This window comes from Rhinoderma darwinii, chromosome 1 (genome assembly GCF_050947455.1).
Source record: "Rhinoderma darwinii isolate aRhiDar2 chromosome 1, aRhiDar2.hap1, whole genome shotgun sequence".
Lineage (NCBI taxonomy): Eukaryota > Metazoa > Chordata > Amphibia > Anura > Rhinodermatidae > Rhinoderma > Rhinoderma darwinii.
The window spans coordinates 254,152,463-254,168,057 of NC_134687.1; the positions used below are offsets into that span (position 1 = coordinate 254,152,463).

Here is a 15,595-nt window from a genome sequence, read left to right on the forward strand (position 1 = left end):
TGTGAAACAAAATCTAAACAACATAATAAAAAGTTAACCGCACCACGGATTCCCAGACAGTCTCCCACACTGGTACTAGCGAGGCCTTAAGCTGTGTAACTTCTGCGATCTGACGAGAGCAGGCACATTCAGCTTAGAATGGCCATTGACGTTAAATGCTTTAATCCATAGTCCTATTTAATCTATTGTGAAACAAAATCTAAACGACATAATAAAAAGTCAACCGCACCACGGATTCCCAGACAGTCACCCACACTGGTACTAGCGAGGCGTTAAGCTGTGTAACTTCTACGATCTAACGAGAGCAGGCACATTCAGCTTAGAATGGCCATTGACATTAAATGCTTTAATGCATAGTCCTTTTTAATCGATTGTGAAACAAAATCTAAACGACATAATAAAAAGTCAACCGCACCACGGATTCCCAGACAGTCTCCCACACTGGTAGGAGCGAGGCCTTAAGCTGTGTAACTTCTGCGATCTGACGAGAGCAGGCACATTCAGCTTAGAATGGCCAATGACATTAAAAGCCTTAATCCATAGTCCTATTTAATCTATTGTGAAACAAAATCTAAACAACATAATAAAAAGTCAACCGCACCATGCATTCCCAGACAGTCTCCCTCACTGGTACCAGCGAGGCCTTAAGCTGTGTAACTTCTGCGATCTGACGAGAGCAGAGACATTCAGCTTAGAATGGCCATTGACATTAAAGGCTTTAATCCATAGTCCTTTTTAATCGATTGTGAAACAAAATCTAAACGACATAATAAAAACTCAACCGCACCACGGATTCCCAGACAGTCTCCCACACTGGAACTAGCGAGGCCTTAAACTGTGTAACTTCTGCGTTGATACGAGAGCAGGCACATTCAGCTTAGAATGGCCATTGACGTTAAATGCTTTAATCCATAGTCCTATTTAATCTATTGTGAAACAAAATCTAAACGACATAATAAAAAGTCAACCGCACCACGGATTCCCAGACAGTCTCCCACACTGGTACTAGCGAGGCGTTAAGCTGTGTAACTTCTGCGATCTAACGAGAGCAGGCACATTCAGCTTAGAATGAGCATTGACTTTAAATGCTTTAATCCATAGTCCTTTTTAATCGATTGTGAAACAAAATCTAAACGACATAATAAAAATTCAACCGCACAACGGATTCCGAGACAGTCTCCCACACTGGTACTAGCGAGGCCTTAAGCTGGGTAACTTCTGCGATCTGACGAGAGCAGGCACATTCAGCTTAGAATGGCCATTGACATTAAATGCTTTAATCCATAGTCCTTTTTAATCGATTGTGAAACAAAATCTAAACGACATAATAAAAAGTCAACCGCACCACGGATTCCCAGACAGTCTTCCACACTGGTACTAGCGAGGCCTTAAGCTGTGTAACTTCTGCGATCTGACGAGAGCAGGCACATTCAGCTTAGAATGGCCATTGACATTAAAGGCTTTAATCCATAGTCCTTTTTAATCGATTGTGAAACAAAATCTAAACGACATAATAAAAAGTCAACCGCACCACAGATTCCCAGACAGTCTCCCACACTGGTACTAGCGAGGTCTTAAGCTGTGTAACTTCTGCGTTCGGACGAGAGCAGGCACATTCAGCTTAGAATGGCCATTGACGTTAAATGCTTTAATCCATAGTCCTTTTTAATCGATTGTGAAACAAAATCTAAACGACATAATAAAAAGTCACCCGCACCACGGATTCCCAGACAGTCTCCCACACTGGTACTAGCGAGGCCTTAAGCTGTGTAACTTCTGCGATCTGACGAGAGCAGGCACATTCAGCTTAGAATGGCCATTAACATTAAATGCTTTAATCCATAGTCCTTTTTAATCGATTGTGAAACAAAATCTAAACGACATAATAAAAGTTCAACCGCACCACGGATTCCCAGACAGTCTCCCACACTGGTACTAGCGAGGCCTTAAGCTGTGTAACTTCTGCGTTCTGACTAGAGCAGGCACATTCAGTTTAGAATGGCCATTGACGTTAAATGCTTTAATCCATAGTCCTATTTAATCTATTGTGAAACAAAATCTAAACGACATAATAAAAAGTCAACCGCACCACGGATTCCCAGACAGTCTCCCACACTGGTAGTAGCGAGGCCTTAAGCTGTGTAACTTCTGCGATCTGACGAGAGCAGGCACATTCAGCTTAGAATGGCCATTGACGTTAAATGCTTTAATCCATAGTCCTATTTAATCTATTGTGAAACAAAATCTAAACGACATAATAAAAAGTCAACCGCACCACGGATTCCCAGACAGTCTCCCACACTGGTACTAGCGAGGCGTTAAGCTGTGTAACTTCTGCGATCTAACGAGGGCAGGCACATTCAGCTTAGAATGGCCATTGACATTAAAAGCCTTAATCCATAGTCCTATTTAATCTATTGTGAAACAAAACCTAAACAACATAATAAAAAGTCAACCGCACCACGGATTCCCAGACAGTCTCCCACACTGGTACTAGCGAGGCCTTAAGCTGTGTAACTTCTGCGATCTGACGAGAGCAGGTACATTCAGCTTAGAATGGCCATTGACATTAAATGCTTTAATCCATAGTCCTTTTTAATCTGTTGTGAAACAAAATCTAAACGACATAATAAAAAGTCAACCGCACCACGGATTCCCAGACAGTCTCCCACACTGGTACTAGCGAGGCCTTAAGCTGTGTAACTTCTGCGTTCTGACGAGAGCAGGCACATTCAGCTTAGAATGGCCATTGACGTTAAATGCTTTAATCCATAGTCCTATTTAATCTATTGTGAAACAAAATCTAAACGACATAATAAAAAGTCAACCGCACCACGGATTCCCAGACAGTCTCCCACACTGGTACTAGTGAGGCCTTAAGCTGTGTAACTTCTGCGATCTGACGAGAGCAGGCACACTCAGCTTAGAATGGCCATTGACATTAAATTCTTTAATCCATAGTCCTTTTTAATCGATTGTGAAACAAAATCTAAACGACATAATAAAAAGTCAACCGCATCACGGATTCCCAGACAGTCTCCCACACTGGTACTAGCGAGGCCTTAAGCTGTGTAACTTCTGCGATCTGACGAGAGCAGGGACATTCAGCTTAGAATGGCCATTGACATTAAATGCTCTAATCCATAGTCCTTTTTAATCGATTGTGAAACAAAATCTAAACGACATAATAAAAATTCAACCGCTCCACGGATTCCCAGACAGTCTCCCACACTGGTACTAGCGAGGCCTTAAGCTGTGTAACTTCTGCGATCTGACGAGAGCAGGCACATTCAGCTTAGAATGGCCATTGACGTTAAATGCTTTAATCCATAGTCCTATTTAATCTATTGTGAAACAAAATCTAAACGACATAATAAAAAGTCAACCGCACCACGGATTCCCAGACAGTCACCCACACTGGTACTAGCGAGGCCTTAAACTGTGTAACTTCTGCGATCTGACGAGAGCAGGCACATTCAGCTTAGAATGGCCATTGACATTAAAAGCCTTAATCCATAGTCCTATTTAATCTATTGTGAAACAAAATCTAAACAACATAATAAAAAGTCAACCGCACCACGGATTCCCAGACAGTCACCCACACTGGTACTAGCGAGGCCTTAAACTGTGTAACTTCTGCGATCTGACGAGAGCAGGCACATTCAGCTTAGAATGGCCATTGACATTAAATGCTTTAATCCATAGTCCTTTTTAATCGATTGTGAAACAAAATCTAAACGACATAATAAAAAGTCAACCGCACCACGGATTCCCAGACAGTCTCCCACACTGGTACTAGCGAGGCCCTAAGCTGTGTAACTTCTGCGATCTGACGAGAGCAGGGACATTCAGTTTAGAATGGCCATTGACATTAAATGCTTTAATCCATAGTCCTTTTTAATCGATTGTGAAACAAAATCTAAACGACATAATAAAAAGTCAACCGCACCACGGATTCCCAGACAGTCTCCCACACTGGTACTAGCGAGGCCTTAAGCTGTGTAACTTCTGCTATCTGACGAGAGCAGGCACATTCAGCTTAGAATGGCCATTGACATTAAAAGCTGTAATCCATAGTCCTATTTAATCTATTGTGAAACAAAATCTAAACGACATAATAAAAAGTCAACCGCACCACGCATTCCCAGACAGTCTCCCACACTGGTACCAGCGAGGCCTTAAGCTGTGTAACTTCTGCGATCTGACGAGAGCAGGGACATTCAGCTTAGAATGGCCATTGACGTTAAAGGCTTTAATCCATAGTCCTTTTTAATCGATTGTGAAACAAAATCTAAACGACATAATAAAAACTCAACCGCACCACGCATTCCCAGACAGTCTCCCACACTGGTACTAGCGAGGCCTTAAGCTGTGTAACTTCTGCGTTCGGACGAGAGCAGGCACATTCAGCTTAGAATGGCCATTGACGTTAAATGCTTTAATCCATAGTCCTATTTAATCTATTGTGAAACAAAATCTAAACGACATAATAAAAACTCAACCGCACCACGGATTCCCAGACAGTCTCCCACACTGGTACTAGCGAGGCCTTAAGCTGTGTAACTTCTGCGTTTGGACGAGAGCAGGCACATTCAGCTTAGAATGAGCACTGACTTTAAATGCTTTAATCCATAGTCCTTTTTAATCGATTGTGAAACAAAATCTAAACGACATAATAAAAAGTCAACCGCACCACGGATTCCCAGACAGTCTCCCACACTGGTACTAGCGAGGCCTTAAGCTGTGTAACTTCTGCGATCTGACGAGAGCAGGCACATTCAGCTTAGAATGGCCATTGACATTAAAAGCCTTAATCCATAGTCCTATTTAATCTATTGTGAAACAAAATCTAAACAGCATAATAAAAAGGCAACCGCACCACGGATTCCCAGACAATCTCCCACACTGGTACTAGCGAGGACTTAAGCTATGTAACTTCTGCGTTCTGACGAGAGCAGGCACATTCAGCTTAGAATGGCCATTGACATTAAATGCTTTAATCCATAGTCCTTTTTAATCGATTGTGAAACAAAATCTAAACGACATAATAAATAGTCAACCGCACCACGGATTCCCAGACAGTCTCCCACACTGATACTAGCGAGGCCTTAAGCTGTGTAACTTCTGCGATCTGACGAGAGCAGGCACATTCAGCTTAGAATGGCCATTGACATTAAAAGCCGTAATCCATAGTCCTATTTAATCTATTGTGAAACAAAATCTAAACAACATAATAAAAAGTCAACCGCACCACGCATTCCCAGACAGTCTCCCACACTGGTACCAGCGAGGCCTTAAGCTGTGTAACTTCTGCGATCTGACGAGAGCAGGGACATTCAGCTTAGAATGGCCATTGACATTAAAGGCTTTAATCCATAGTCCTTTTTAATCGATTGTGAAACAAAATCTAAACGACATAATAAAAAGTCAACCGCACCACGGATTCCCAGACAGTCTCCCACACTGGTACTAGCGAGGACTTAAGCTATGTAACTTCTGCGATCTGACGAGAGCAGGCACATTCAGCTTAGAATGGCCATTGACGTTAAATGCTTTAATCCATAGTCCTATTTAATCTATTGTGAAACAAAATCTAAACGACATAATAAAAAGTCAACCGCACCACAGATTCCCAGACAGTCTCCCACACTGGTACTAGCGAGGCCTTAAGCTGTGTAACTTCTGCGATCTGACGAGAGCAGGCACATTCAGCTTAGAATGGCCATTGACGTTAAATGCTTTAATCCATAGTCCTATTTAATCTATTGTGAAACAAAATCTAAACGAGATAATAAAAAGTCAACCGCACCACGGATTCCCAGACAGTCTCCCACACTGGTACTAGCGAGGCGTTAAGCTGTGTAACTTCTGCGATCTAACGAGGGCAGGCACATTCAGCTTAGAATGGCAATTGACGTTAAATGCTTTAATCCATAGTCCTTTTTAATCGATTGTGAAACAAAATCTAAACGACATAATAAAAAGTCAACCGCACCACAGATTCCCAGACAGTCTCCCACACTGGTACTAGCGAGGCCTTAAGCTGTGTAACTTCTGCGATCTGACGAGAGCAGGCACATTCAGCTTAGAATGGCCATTGACATTAAAAGCCTTAATCCATAGTCCTTTTTAATCGATTGTGAAACAAAATCTAAACGACATAATAAAAAGTCAACTGCACCACGGATTTCCAGACAGTCTCCCACACTGGTACTAGCGAGGCCTTAAGCTGTGTAACTTCTGCGATCTGACGAGAGCAGGGACATTCAGCTTAGAATGGCCATTGACATTAAATGCTTTAATCCATAGTCCTTTTTAATCGATTGTGAAACAAAATCTAAACGACATAATAAAAATTCAACCGCACCACGGATTCCCAGACAGTCTCCCACACTGGTACTAGCGAGGCCTTAAGCTGTGTAACTTCTGCGTTCTGACGAGATCTGGCACATTAAGCTTAGACTGGCCATTGACGTTAGATGCTTTAATCCATAGTCCTATTTAATCTATTGTGAAACAAAATCTAAACGACATAATAAAAAGTCAACCGCACCACGGATTCCCAGACAGTCTCCCACACTGGTACTAGCGAGGCCTTAAGCTGTGTAACTTCTGCGATCTGACGAGAGCAGGCACATTCAGCTTAGAATGGCCATTGACATTAAATGCTTTAATCCATAGTCCTTTTTAATCGATTGTGAAACAAAATCTAACCGACATAATAAAAAGTCAACCGCACCACGGATTCCCAGACAGTCTCCCACACTGGTACTAGCGAGGCCTTAAGCTGTGTAACTTCTGCGATCTGACGAGAGCAGGCACATTCAGCTTAGAATGGCCATTGACATTAAAAGCCTTAATCCATAGTCCTATTTAATCTATTGTGAAACAAAATCTAAACAACATAATAAAAAGTCAACCGCACCACGCATTCCCAGACAGTCTCCCACACTGGTACCAGCGAGGCCTTAAGCTGTGTAACTTCTGCGATCTGACGAGAGCAGGGACATTCAGCTTAGAATGGCCATTGACATTAAAGGTTTTAATCCATAGTCCTTTTTAATCGATTGTGAAACAAAATCTAAACGACATAATAAAAACTCAACCGCACCACAGATTCCCAGACAGTCTCCCACACTGGTACTAGCGAGGCCTTAAGCTGTGTAACTTCTGCGTTCGGACGAGAGCAGGCACATTCAGCTTAGAATGGCCATTGACGTTAAATGCTTTAATCCATAGTCATATTTAATCTATTGTGAAACAAAATCTAAACGACATAATAAAAAGTCAACCGCACCACGGATTCCCAGACAGTCTCCCACACTGGTACTAGCGAGGCGTTAAGCTGTGTAACTTCTGCGCTCTAACGAGAGCAGGCACATTCAGTTTAGAATTGCCATTGACTTTAAATGCTTTAATCCAGAGTCCTTTTTAATCGATTGTGAAACAAAATCTAAACGACATAATAAAAAGTCACCCGCACCACGGATTCCCAGACAGTCTCCCACACTGGTACTAGCGAGGCCTTAAGCTGTGTAACTTCTGCGATCTGACGAGAGCAGGAACATTCAGCTTAGAATGGCCATTGACATTAAAAGCCTTAATCCATAGTCCTATTTAATCTATTGTGAAACAAAATCTAAACAACATAATAAAAATCAAACCGCACCACGGATTCCCAGACAGTCTCCCACACTGGTACTAGCGAGGACTTAAGCTATGTAACTTCTGCGTTCTGACGAGGGCAGGCACATTCAGCTTAGAATGGCCTTTGACATTAAATGCTTTAATCCATAGTCCTTTTTAATCGATTGTGAAACAAAATCTAAACGACATAATAAAAAGTCAACCACACCACGGATTCCCAGACAGTCTCCCACACTGGTACTAGCGAGGCCTTAAGCTGTGTAACTTCTGCGATCTGACGAGAGCAGGCACATTCAGCTTAGAATGGCCATTGACATTAAAAGCCGTAATCCATAGTCCTATTTAATCTATTGTGAAACAAAATCTAAACAACATAATAAAAAGTCAACCGCACCACGGATTCCCAGACAGTCTCCCACACTGGTACTAGCGAGGCCTTAAGCTGTGTAACTTCTGCGTTCGGACGAGAGCAGGCACATTCAGCTTAGAATGGCCATTGACGTTAAATGCTTTAATCCATAGTCCTATTTAATCTATTGTGAAACAAAATCTAAACAACATAATAAAAAGTCAACCGCACCACGGATTCCCAGACAGTCTCCCACACTGGTACTAGCGAGGCGTTAAGCTGTGTAACTTCTGCGATCTAACGAGAGCAGGCACATTCAGCTTAGAATGAGCATTGACTTTAAATGCTTTAATCCATAGTCCTTTTTAATCGATTGTGAAACAAAATCTAAACGACATAATAAAAAGTCAACCGCACCACGGATTCCCAGACAGTCTCCCACACTGGTACTAGCGAGGCCTTAAGCTGTGTAACTTCTGCGATCTGACGAGAGCAGGCACATTCAGCTTAGAATGGCCATTGACATTAAAAGCCTTAATCCATAGTCCTATTTAATCTATTGTGAAACAAAATCTAAACAACATAATAAAAAGTCAACCGCACCACGGATTCCCAGACAGTCTCCCACACTGGTACTAGCGAGGCCTTAAGCTGTGTAACTTCTGCGATCTGACGAGAGCAGGCACATTCAGCTTAGAATGGCCATTGACGTTAAATGCTTTAATCCATAGTCCTATTTAATCTGTTGTGAAACAAAATCTAAACGACATAATAAAAAGTCAACCGCACCACAGATTCCCAGACAGTCTCCCACACTGGAACTAGCGAGGCGTTAAGCTGTGTAACTTCTGCGATCTAACGAGGGCAGGCACATTCAGCTTAGAATGGCCATTGACATTAAATGCTTTAATCCATAGTCCTTTTTAATCGATTGTGAAACAAAATCTAAACGACATAATAAAAAGTCAACTGCACCACGGATTTCCAGACAGTCTCCCACACTGGTACTAGCGAGGCCTTAAGCTGTGTAACTTCTGCGATCTTACGAGGGCAGGCACATTCAGCTTAGAATGGCCATTGACGTTAAATGCTTTAATCCATAGTCCTATTTAATCTATTGTGAAACAAAATCTAAACAACATAATAAAAAGTCAACCGCACCACGGATTCCCAGACAGTCTCCCACACTGGCACTAGCGAGGCGTTAAGCTGTGTAACTTCTGCGATCTGACGAGAGCAGGCACATTCAGCTTAGAATGGCCATTGACATTAAATGCTTTAATCCATAGTCCTTTTTAATCGATTGTGAAACAAAATCTAAACGACATAATAAAAAGTCAACCGCACCACGGATTCCCAGACAGTCTCCCACACTGGTACTAGCGAGGCGTTAAGCTGTGTAACTTCTGCGATCTGACGAGAGCAGGGACATTCAGCTTAGAATGGCCATTGACATTAAAGGCTTTAATCCATAGTCCTTTTTAATCGATTGTGAAACAAAATCTAAACGACATAATAAAAACTCAACCGCACCACAGATTCCCAGACAGTCTCCCACACTGGTACTAGCGAGGCCTTAAGCTGTGTAACTTCTGCGTTCGGACGAGAGCAGGCACATTCAGCTTAGAATGGCCATTGACGTTAAATGCTTTAATCCATAGTCATATTTAATCTATTGTGAAACAAAATCTAAACGACATAATAAAAAGTCAACCGCACCACGGATTCCCAGACAGTCTCCCACACTGGTACTAGCGAGGCCTTAAGCTGTGTAACTTCTGCGATCTGACGAGAGCAGGCACATTCAGCTTAGAATGGCCATTGACTTTAAAAGCCTTAATCCATAGTCCTATTTAATCTATTGTGAAACAAAATCTAAACAACATAATAAAAAGTCAACCGCACCACGCATTCCCAGACAGTCTCCCACCCGGGTACCAGCGAGGCCTTAAGCTGTGTAACTTCTGCGATCTGACGAGAGCAGGCACATTCAGCTTAGAATGGCCATTGACGTTAAATGATTTAATCCATAGTCCTATTTAATCTATTGTGAAACAAAATCTAAACGACATAATAAAAAGTCAACCTCACCACAGATTCCCAGACAGTCTCCCACACTGGTACTAGCGAGGCCTAAAGCTGTGTAACTTCTGCGTTCGGACGAGAGCAGGCACATTCAGCTTAGAATGGCCATTGACGTTAAATGCTTTAATCCATAGTCCTATTTAATCTATTGTGAAACAAAATCTAAACGACATAATAAAAAGTTAACCGCACCACGGATTCCCAGACAGTCTCCCACACTGGCACTAGCGAGGCGTTAAGCTGTGTAACTTCTGCGTTCTAACGAGAGCAGGCACATTCAGCTTAGAATGGCCATTGACTTTAAATGCTTTAATCCATAGTCCTTTTTAATCGATTGTGAAACAAAATCTAACCGACATAATAAAAAGTCAACCGCACCACGGATTCCCAGACAGTCTCCCACACTGGTACTAGCGAGGCCTTAAGCTGTGTAACTTCTGCGATCTGACGAGAGCAGGCACATTCAGCTTAGAATGGCCATTGACATTAAAAGCCTTAATCCATAGTCCTATTTAATCTATTGTGAAACAAAATCTAAACAACATAATAAAAAGTCAACCGCACCACGCATTCCCAGACAGTCTCCCACACTGGTACCAGCGAGGCCTTAAGCTGTGTAACTTCTGCGATCTGACGAGAGCAGGGACATTCAGCTTAGAATGGCCATTGACATTAAAGGCTTTAATCCATAGTCCTTTTTAATCGATTGTGAAACAAAATCTAAACGACATAATAAAAACTCAACCGCACCACAGATTCCCAGACAGTCTCCCACACTGGTACTAGCGAGGCCTTAAGCTGTGTAACTTCTGCGCTCTAACGAGAGCAGGCACATTCAGCTTAGAATGGCCATTGACTTTAAATGCTTTAACCCATAGTCCTTTTTAATCGATTGTGAAACAAAATCTAAACGACATAATAAAAACTCAACCGCACCACAGATTCCCAGACAGTCTCCCACACTGGTACTAGCGAGGCCTTAAGCTGTGTAACTTCTGCGCTCTAACGAGAGCAGGCACATTCAGCTTAGAATGGCCATTGATGTTAAATGCTTTAATCCATAGTCCTATTTAATCTATTGTGAAACAAAATCTAAACGACATAATAAAAAGTCAACCGCACCACGGATTCCCAGACAGTCTCCCACACTGGTACTAGCGAGGCCTTAAGCTGTGTAACTTCTGCGATCTGACGAGAGCAGGCACATTCAGCTTAGAATGGCCATTGACATTAAATGATTTAATCCATAGTCCTATTTAATCTATTGTGAAACAAAATCTAAATGACATAATAAAAAGGCAACCGCACCACGGATTCCCAGACAGTCTCCCACACTTTTACTAGCGAGGCGTTAAGCTGTGTAACTTCTGCGATCTAACGAGGTCAGGCACATTCAGCTTAGAATGGCCATTGACATTAAATGCTTTAATCCATAGTCCTTTTTAATCGATTGTGAAACAAAATCTAAACGACATAATAAAAAGTCAACCGCACCACGGATTCCCAGACAGTCTCCCACACTGGTACTAGCGAGGCCTTAAGCTGTGTAACTTCTGCGATCTGACGAGAGCAGGCACATTCAGCTTAGAATGGCCATTGACGTTAAATGCTTTAATCCATAGTCCTATTTAATCTATTGTGAAACAAAATCTAAACGACATAATAAAAAGTCAACCGCACCACGGATTCCCAGACAGTCTCCCACACTAGTACTAGCGAGGCCTTAAGCTGTGTAACTTCTGCGATCTGACGAGAGCAGGCACATTCAGCTTAGAATGGCCATTGACATTAAAAGCCTTAATCCATAGTCCTATTTAATCTATTGTGAAACAAAATCTAAACGACATAATAAAAAGTCAACCGCACCACGGATTCCCAGACAGTCTCCCACACTGGTACTAGCGAGGCCTTAAGCTGTGTAACTTCTGCGATCTGACGAGAGCAGGCACATTCAGCTTAGAATTGCCATTGACATTAAAAGCCTTAATCCATAGTCCTATTTAATCTATTGTGAAACAAAATCTTAACAACATAATAAAAAGTCAACCGCACCACGGATTCCCAGACAGTCTCCCACACTGGTACTAGCGAGGCCTTAAGCTGTGTAACTTCTGCGTTCTGACGAGAGCAGGCACATTCAGCTTAGAATGGACATTGACATTAAAAGCCTTAATCCATAGTCCTATTTAATCTATTGTGAAACAAAATCTAAACAACATAATAAAAAGTCAACCGCACCACGGATTCCCAGACAGTCTCCCACACTGGTACTAGCGAGGCCTTAAGCTGTGTAACTTCTGCGATCTGACGAGAGCAGGCACATTCAGCTTAGAACGGCCATTGACATTAAATGCTTTAATCCATAGTCCTTTTTAATCGATTGTGAAACAAAATCTAAACGACATAATAAAAAGTCAACCTGCACCACTGATTCCCAGACAGTCTCCCACACTGGGACTAGCGAGGCGTTAAGCTGTGTAACTTCTGCGTTCTGACGAGAGCAGGCACATTCAGCTTAGAATGGCCATTGACGTTAAATGCTTTAATCCATAGTCCTATTTAATCTATTGTGAAACAAAATCTAAACGACATAATAAAAAGTCAACCGCACCACGGATTCCCAGACAGTCTCCCACACTGGTACTAGCGAGGCCTTAAGCTGTGTAACTTATGCGATCTGACGAGAGCAGGCACATTCAGCTTAGAATGGCCATTGACATTAAATGCTTTAATCCATAGTCCTTTTTAATCGATTGTGAAACAAAATCTAAACGACATAATAAAAAGTCAACCGCACCACGGATTCCCAGACAGTCTCCCACACTGGTACTAGCGAGGCCTTAAGCTGTGTAACTTCTGCGATCTGACGAGAGCAGGGACATTCAGCTTAGAATTGCCATTGACATTAAATGCTTTAATCCATAGTCCTTTTTAATCGATTGTGAAACAAAATCTAAACGACATAATAAAAATTCAACCGCACCACGGATTCCCAGACAGTCTCCCACACTGGTACTAGCGAGGCCTTAAGCTGTGTAATTTCTGCGTTCTGACGAGAGCTGGCACATTCAGCTTAGAATGGCCATTGACGGTAAATGCTTTAATCCATAGTCCTATTTAATCTATTGTGAAACAAAATCTAAACGACATAATAAAAAGTCAACCACACCACGGATTCCCAGACAGTCTCCCACACTGGTACTAGCGAGGCCTTAATCTGTGTAACTTCAGCGATCTGACGATAGCAGGCACATTCAGCTTAGAATGGCCATTGACATTAAATGCTTTAATCCATAGTCCTTTTTAATCGATTGTGAAACAAAATCTAAACTACATAATAAAAAGTCAACCGCACCACGAATTCCCAGACAGTCTCCCACACTGGTACTAGCGAGGCCTTAAGCTGTGTAACTTCTGCGATCTGACGAGAGGAGGGACATTCAGCTTAGAATGGCCATTGACATTGAATGCTTTAATCCATAGTCCTTTTTAATCGATTGTGAAACAAAATCTAAACGACATAATAAAAAGTCAACCGCACCACGGATTCCCAGACAGTCTCCCACACTGGTACTAGCGGGGCCTTAAGCTGTGTAACTTCTGCGATCTGACGAGAGCAGGGACATTCAGCTTAGAATGGCCATTGACATTAAATGCTTTAATCCATAGTCCTTTTTAATCGATTGTGAAACAAAATCTAAACGACATAATAAAAAGTCAACCGCACCACGGATTCCCAGACAGTCTCTCACACTCGTACTAGCAAGGCCTTAAAGTGTTATATATCTGCGATTTGACGAGAAAAGGCACATTTAAGCTTAGAATGGCTATTAACTTTTAAAGCTTTCGTTTATTATTATTTTTAATCGATTGTGAAACAAAATCTAAACGACATAATAAAAAGTCAACCGCACCACGGATTCCCAGACAGTCTCCCACACTGGTACTAGCGAGGCCTTAAGCTGCGTAACTTCTGCGATCTGACGAGAGCAGGAACATTCAGTTTAGAATGGCCATTGACATTAAACGGTTTAATCCATAGTCCTATTTAATCTATTGTGAAACAAAATCTAAACGACATAATAAAAAGTCAACTGCACCACGGATTACCAGACAGTCTCCCACACAGGTACAAGCGAGGCCTTAAGCTGTGTAACTACTGCGATCTGACGAGAGCAGGCACATTCAGCTTAGAATTGCCAGTGACATTAAATGCTTTAATCCATAGTCCTTTTTTATCGATTGTGAAACAAAATCTAAACGACATAATAAAAAGTCAACCGCACCACATATTCCCAGACAGTCTCTCACACTCGTACTAGCAAGGCCTTAAAGTGTTATATATCTGCGATTTGACGAGAAAAGGCACATTTAAGCTTAGAATGGCTATTAACTTTTAAAGCTTTAGTTTATTATTATTTTTAATCGATTGTGAAACAAATTCTAAACGACATAATAAAAAGTCAACCGCACCACACATTCCCAGACAGTCTCCCACACTGGTACTAGCAAGGCCTTAAGCTGTGTAACTTCTGCGATCTGACGAGAGCAGGCACATTCAGCTTAGAATGGCCATTGACATTAAATGCTTTAATCCATAGTCCTTTTTAATCGATTGTGAAACAAAATCTAAACGACATAATAAAAACTCAACCGCACCATGGATTCCCAGACAATCTCCCACACTGGTACTAGCGAGGGCTTAAGCTGTGTAACTTCTGCGATCTGACGAGAGCAGGCACATTCAGATTAGAATGGACATTGACATTAAAAGCCTTAATCCATAGTCCTATTTAATCTATTGTGAAACAAAATCTAAACAACATAATAAAAAGTCAACCCCACCACGGATTCCCAGACAGTCTCCCACACTGGTACTAGCGAGGACTTAAGCTGTGTAACTTCTGCGATCTGACGAGAGCAGGCACATTCAGCTTAGAATGGCCATTGACATTAAATGCTTTAATCCATAGTCCTTTTTAATCGATTGTGAAACAAAATCTAAACGACATAATAAAAAGTCAACAGCTCCACGGATTCCCAGACAGTCTCCCACACTGGTACTAGCGAGGCGTTAAGCTGTGTAACTTCTGCGATCTGACGAGAGCAGGGATATTCAGCTTAGAATGGCCATTGACATTAAATGCTTTAATCCATAGTCCTTTTTAATCGATTGTGAAACAAAATCTAAACGACATAATCAAAATTCAACCGCTCCACGGATTCCCAGACAGTCTCCCACACTGGTACTAGCGAGGCCTGAAGCTGTGTAACTTCTGCGATCTGACGAGAGCAGGCACATTCAGCTTAGAATGGCCATTGACATTAAAAGCCTTAATCCATAGTCCTATTTAATCTATTGTGAAACAAAATCTAAACAACATAATAAAAAGTCAACCGCACCACGCATTCCCAGACAGTCTCCCACACTGGTACCAGCGAGTCCTTAAGCTGTGTAACTTCTGCGATCGGACGAGAGCAGGGACATTCAGCTTAGAATGGCCATTGACATTA

The 15,595-nt window shown here is 41.9% G+C and overlaps 66 pseudogenes; all 66 read right to left on the bottom strand.

Annotated features, from left to right (window-relative positions):
• Positions 1 to 31: 31 nt before the first annotated feature.
• On the bottom strand, positions 32 to 150 carry LOC142736428 (5S ribosomal RNA; annotated as a pseudogene).
• Positions 151 to 217: 67 nt separating this feature from the next.
• On the bottom strand, positions 218 to 336 carry LOC142702129 (5S ribosomal RNA; annotated as a pseudogene).
• A 67-nt stretch (positions 337 to 403) lies between these two features.
• LOC142706351 (5S ribosomal RNA) lies at positions 404 to 522 on the bottom strand (annotated as a pseudogene).
• Positions 523 to 1,333: 811 nt separating this feature from the next.
• LOC142736022 (5S ribosomal RNA) lies at positions 1,334 to 1,452 on the bottom strand (annotated as a pseudogene).
• A 67-nt stretch (positions 1,453 to 1,519) lies between these two features.
• Positions 1,520 to 1,638, bottom strand: LOC142734273 (5S ribosomal RNA; annotated as a pseudogene).
• Positions 1,639 to 1,705: 67 nt separating this feature from the next.
• On the bottom strand, positions 1,706 to 1,824 carry LOC142673527 (5S ribosomal RNA; annotated as a pseudogene).
• A 67-nt stretch (positions 1,825 to 1,891) lies between these two features.
• Positions 1,892 to 2,010, bottom strand: LOC142702873 (5S ribosomal RNA; annotated as a pseudogene).
• Positions 2,011 to 2,077: 67 nt separating this feature from the next.
• LOC142737417 (5S ribosomal RNA) lies at positions 2,078 to 2,196 on the bottom strand (annotated as a pseudogene).
• A 67-nt stretch (positions 2,197 to 2,263) lies between these two features.
• On the bottom strand, positions 2,264 to 2,382 carry LOC142710626 (5S ribosomal RNA; annotated as a pseudogene).
• A 67-nt stretch (positions 2,383 to 2,449) lies between these two features.
• LOC142712104 (5S ribosomal RNA) lies at positions 2,450 to 2,568 on the bottom strand (annotated as a pseudogene).
• Positions 2,569 to 2,635: 67 nt separating this feature from the next.
• Positions 2,636 to 2,754, bottom strand: LOC142726666 (5S ribosomal RNA; annotated as a pseudogene).
• Positions 2,755 to 2,821: 67 nt separating this feature from the next.
• On the bottom strand, positions 2,822 to 2,940 carry LOC142736112 (5S ribosomal RNA; annotated as a pseudogene).
• Positions 2,941 to 3,007: 67 nt separating this feature from the next.
• On the bottom strand, positions 3,008 to 3,126 carry LOC142670975 (5S ribosomal RNA; annotated as a pseudogene).
• Positions 3,127 to 3,193: 67 nt separating this feature from the next.
• Positions 3,194 to 3,312, bottom strand: LOC142673439 (5S ribosomal RNA; annotated as a pseudogene).
• Positions 3,313 to 3,379: 67 nt separating this feature from the next.
• On the bottom strand, positions 3,380 to 3,498 carry LOC142724765 (5S ribosomal RNA; annotated as a pseudogene).
• Positions 3,499 to 3,565: 67 nt separating this feature from the next.
• On the bottom strand, positions 3,566 to 3,684 carry LOC142724776 (5S ribosomal RNA; annotated as a pseudogene).
• A 67-nt stretch (positions 3,685 to 3,751) lies between these two features.
• Positions 3,752 to 3,870, bottom strand: LOC142666728 (5S ribosomal RNA; annotated as a pseudogene).
• A 67-nt stretch (positions 3,871 to 3,937) lies between these two features.
• LOC142737459 (5S ribosomal RNA) lies at positions 3,938 to 4,056 on the bottom strand (annotated as a pseudogene).
• Positions 4,057 to 4,123: 67 nt separating this feature from the next.
• Positions 4,124 to 4,242, bottom strand: LOC142738044 (5S ribosomal RNA; annotated as a pseudogene).
• A 67-nt stretch (positions 4,243 to 4,309) lies between these two features.
• On the bottom strand, positions 4,310 to 4,428 carry LOC142736047 (5S ribosomal RNA; annotated as a pseudogene).
• Positions 4,429 to 4,681: 253 nt separating this feature from the next.
• LOC142702481 (5S ribosomal RNA) lies at positions 4,682 to 4,800 on the bottom strand (annotated as a pseudogene).
• A 67-nt stretch (positions 4,801 to 4,867) lies between these two features.
• LOC142708365 (5S ribosomal RNA) lies at positions 4,868 to 4,986 on the bottom strand (annotated as a pseudogene).
• A 67-nt stretch (positions 4,987 to 5,053) lies between these two features.
• On the bottom strand, positions 5,054 to 5,172 carry LOC142736226 (5S ribosomal RNA; annotated as a pseudogene).
• Positions 5,173 to 5,239: 67 nt separating this feature from the next.
• On the bottom strand, positions 5,240 to 5,358 carry LOC142738045 (5S ribosomal RNA; annotated as a pseudogene).
• A 67-nt stretch (positions 5,359 to 5,425) lies between these two features.
• Positions 5,426 to 5,544, bottom strand: LOC142673206 (5S ribosomal RNA; annotated as a pseudogene).
• A 67-nt stretch (positions 5,545 to 5,611) lies between these two features.
• Positions 5,612 to 5,730, bottom strand: LOC142730141 (5S ribosomal RNA; annotated as a pseudogene).
• Positions 5,731 to 5,797: 67 nt separating this feature from the next.
• On the bottom strand, positions 5,798 to 5,916 carry LOC142704177 (5S ribosomal RNA; annotated as a pseudogene).
• A 67-nt stretch (positions 5,917 to 5,983) lies between these two features.
• LOC142730152 (5S ribosomal RNA) lies at positions 5,984 to 6,102 on the bottom strand (annotated as a pseudogene).
• Positions 6,103 to 6,169: 67 nt separating this feature from the next.
• Positions 6,170 to 6,288, bottom strand: LOC142738463 (5S ribosomal RNA; annotated as a pseudogene).
• Positions 6,289 to 6,541: 253 nt separating this feature from the next.
• LOC142702611 (5S ribosomal RNA) lies at positions 6,542 to 6,660 on the bottom strand (annotated as a pseudogene).
• A 67-nt stretch (positions 6,661 to 6,727) lies between these two features.
• LOC142702719 (5S ribosomal RNA) lies at positions 6,728 to 6,846 on the bottom strand (annotated as a pseudogene).
• Positions 6,847 to 6,913: 67 nt separating this feature from the next.
• LOC142738046 (5S ribosomal RNA) lies at positions 6,914 to 7,032 on the bottom strand (annotated as a pseudogene).
• Positions 7,033 to 7,099: 67 nt separating this feature from the next.
• On the bottom strand, positions 7,100 to 7,218 carry LOC142737040 (5S ribosomal RNA; annotated as a pseudogene).
• A 253-nt stretch (positions 7,219 to 7,471) lies between these two features.
• On the bottom strand, positions 7,472 to 7,590 carry LOC142738126 (5S ribosomal RNA; annotated as a pseudogene).
• Positions 7,591 to 7,843: 253 nt separating this feature from the next.
• LOC142733124 (5S ribosomal RNA) lies at positions 7,844 to 7,962 on the bottom strand (annotated as a pseudogene).
• Positions 7,963 to 8,029: 67 nt separating this feature from the next.
• Positions 8,030 to 8,148, bottom strand: LOC142714101 (5S ribosomal RNA; annotated as a pseudogene).
• A 253-nt stretch (positions 8,149 to 8,401) lies between these two features.
• On the bottom strand, positions 8,402 to 8,520 carry LOC142702840 (5S ribosomal RNA; annotated as a pseudogene).
• A 67-nt stretch (positions 8,521 to 8,587) lies between these two features.
• LOC142702960 (5S ribosomal RNA) lies at positions 8,588 to 8,706 on the bottom strand (annotated as a pseudogene).
• Positions 8,707 to 8,959: 253 nt separating this feature from the next.
• On the bottom strand, positions 8,960 to 9,078 carry LOC142703500 (5S ribosomal RNA; annotated as a pseudogene).
• Positions 9,079 to 9,145: 67 nt separating this feature from the next.
• On the bottom strand, positions 9,146 to 9,264 carry LOC142708110 (5S ribosomal RNA; annotated as a pseudogene).
• Positions 9,265 to 9,331: 67 nt separating this feature from the next.
• Positions 9,332 to 9,450, bottom strand: LOC142683886 (5S ribosomal RNA; annotated as a pseudogene).
• A 67-nt stretch (positions 9,451 to 9,517) lies between these two features.
• On the bottom strand, positions 9,518 to 9,636 carry LOC142737041 (5S ribosomal RNA; annotated as a pseudogene).
• A 67-nt stretch (positions 9,637 to 9,703) lies between these two features.
• On the bottom strand, positions 9,704 to 9,822 carry LOC142703082 (5S ribosomal RNA; annotated as a pseudogene).
• Positions 9,823 to 9,889: 67 nt separating this feature from the next.
• Positions 9,890 to 10,008, bottom strand: LOC142735674 (5S ribosomal RNA; annotated as a pseudogene).
• A 67-nt stretch (positions 10,009 to 10,075) lies between these two features.
• LOC142737243 (5S ribosomal RNA) lies at positions 10,076 to 10,194 on the bottom strand (annotated as a pseudogene).
• A 253-nt stretch (positions 10,195 to 10,447) lies between these two features.
• On the bottom strand, positions 10,448 to 10,566 carry LOC142703192 (5S ribosomal RNA; annotated as a pseudogene).
• Positions 10,567 to 10,633: 67 nt separating this feature from the next.
• Positions 10,634 to 10,752, bottom strand: LOC142738047 (5S ribosomal RNA; annotated as a pseudogene).
• Positions 10,753 to 10,819: 67 nt separating this feature from the next.
• Positions 10,820 to 10,938, bottom strand: LOC142690754 (5S ribosomal RNA; annotated as a pseudogene).
• Positions 10,939 to 11,005: 67 nt separating this feature from the next.
• LOC142687710 (5S ribosomal RNA) lies at positions 11,006 to 11,124 on the bottom strand (annotated as a pseudogene).
• Positions 11,125 to 11,191: 67 nt separating this feature from the next.
• LOC142703301 (5S ribosomal RNA) lies at positions 11,192 to 11,310 on the bottom strand (annotated as a pseudogene).
• Positions 11,311 to 11,563: 253 nt separating this feature from the next.
• On the bottom strand, positions 11,564 to 11,682 carry LOC142703423 (5S ribosomal RNA; annotated as a pseudogene).
• A 67-nt stretch (positions 11,683 to 11,749) lies between these two features.
• LOC142736183 (5S ribosomal RNA) lies at positions 11,750 to 11,868 on the bottom strand (annotated as a pseudogene).
• Positions 11,869 to 11,935: 67 nt separating this feature from the next.
• Positions 11,936 to 12,054, bottom strand: LOC142734412 (5S ribosomal RNA; annotated as a pseudogene).
• Positions 12,055 to 12,121: 67 nt separating this feature from the next.
• On the bottom strand, positions 12,122 to 12,240 carry LOC142736128 (5S ribosomal RNA; annotated as a pseudogene).
• Positions 12,241 to 12,307: 67 nt separating this feature from the next.
• Positions 12,308 to 12,426, bottom strand: LOC142736015 (5S ribosomal RNA; annotated as a pseudogene).
• A 254-nt stretch (positions 12,427 to 12,680) lies between these two features.
• LOC142737964 (5S ribosomal RNA) lies at positions 12,681 to 12,799 on the bottom strand (annotated as a pseudogene).
• Positions 12,800 to 12,866: 67 nt separating this feature from the next.
• LOC142736437 (5S ribosomal RNA) lies at positions 12,867 to 12,985 on the bottom strand (annotated as a pseudogene).
• Positions 12,986 to 13,052: 67 nt separating this feature from the next.
• On the bottom strand, positions 13,053 to 13,171 carry LOC142667341 (5S ribosomal RNA; annotated as a pseudogene).
• Positions 13,172 to 13,424: 253 nt separating this feature from the next.
• LOC142687776 (5S ribosomal RNA) lies at positions 13,425 to 13,543 on the bottom strand (annotated as a pseudogene).
• A 67-nt stretch (positions 13,544 to 13,610) lies between these two features.
• LOC142731461 (5S ribosomal RNA) lies at positions 13,611 to 13,729 on the bottom strand (annotated as a pseudogene).
• Positions 13,730 to 13,983: 254 nt separating this feature from the next.
• On the bottom strand, positions 13,984 to 14,102 carry LOC142731185 (5S ribosomal RNA; annotated as a pseudogene).
• A 440-nt stretch (positions 14,103 to 14,542) lies between these two features.
• On the bottom strand, positions 14,543 to 14,661 carry LOC142737626 (5S ribosomal RNA; annotated as a pseudogene).
• Positions 14,662 to 14,914: 253 nt separating this feature from the next.
• LOC142693877 (5S ribosomal RNA) lies at positions 14,915 to 15,033 on the bottom strand (annotated as a pseudogene).
• Positions 15,034 to 15,100: 67 nt separating this feature from the next.
• LOC142675466 (5S ribosomal RNA) lies at positions 15,101 to 15,219 on the bottom strand (annotated as a pseudogene).
• A 67-nt stretch (positions 15,220 to 15,286) lies between these two features.
• LOC142681772 (5S ribosomal RNA) lies at positions 15,287 to 15,405 on the bottom strand (annotated as a pseudogene).
• Positions 15,406 to 15,472: 67 nt separating this feature from the next.
• Positions 15,473 to 15,591, bottom strand: LOC142705786 (5S ribosomal RNA; annotated as a pseudogene).
• Between the last annotated feature and the right edge of the window lie 4 nt (positions 15,592 to 15,595).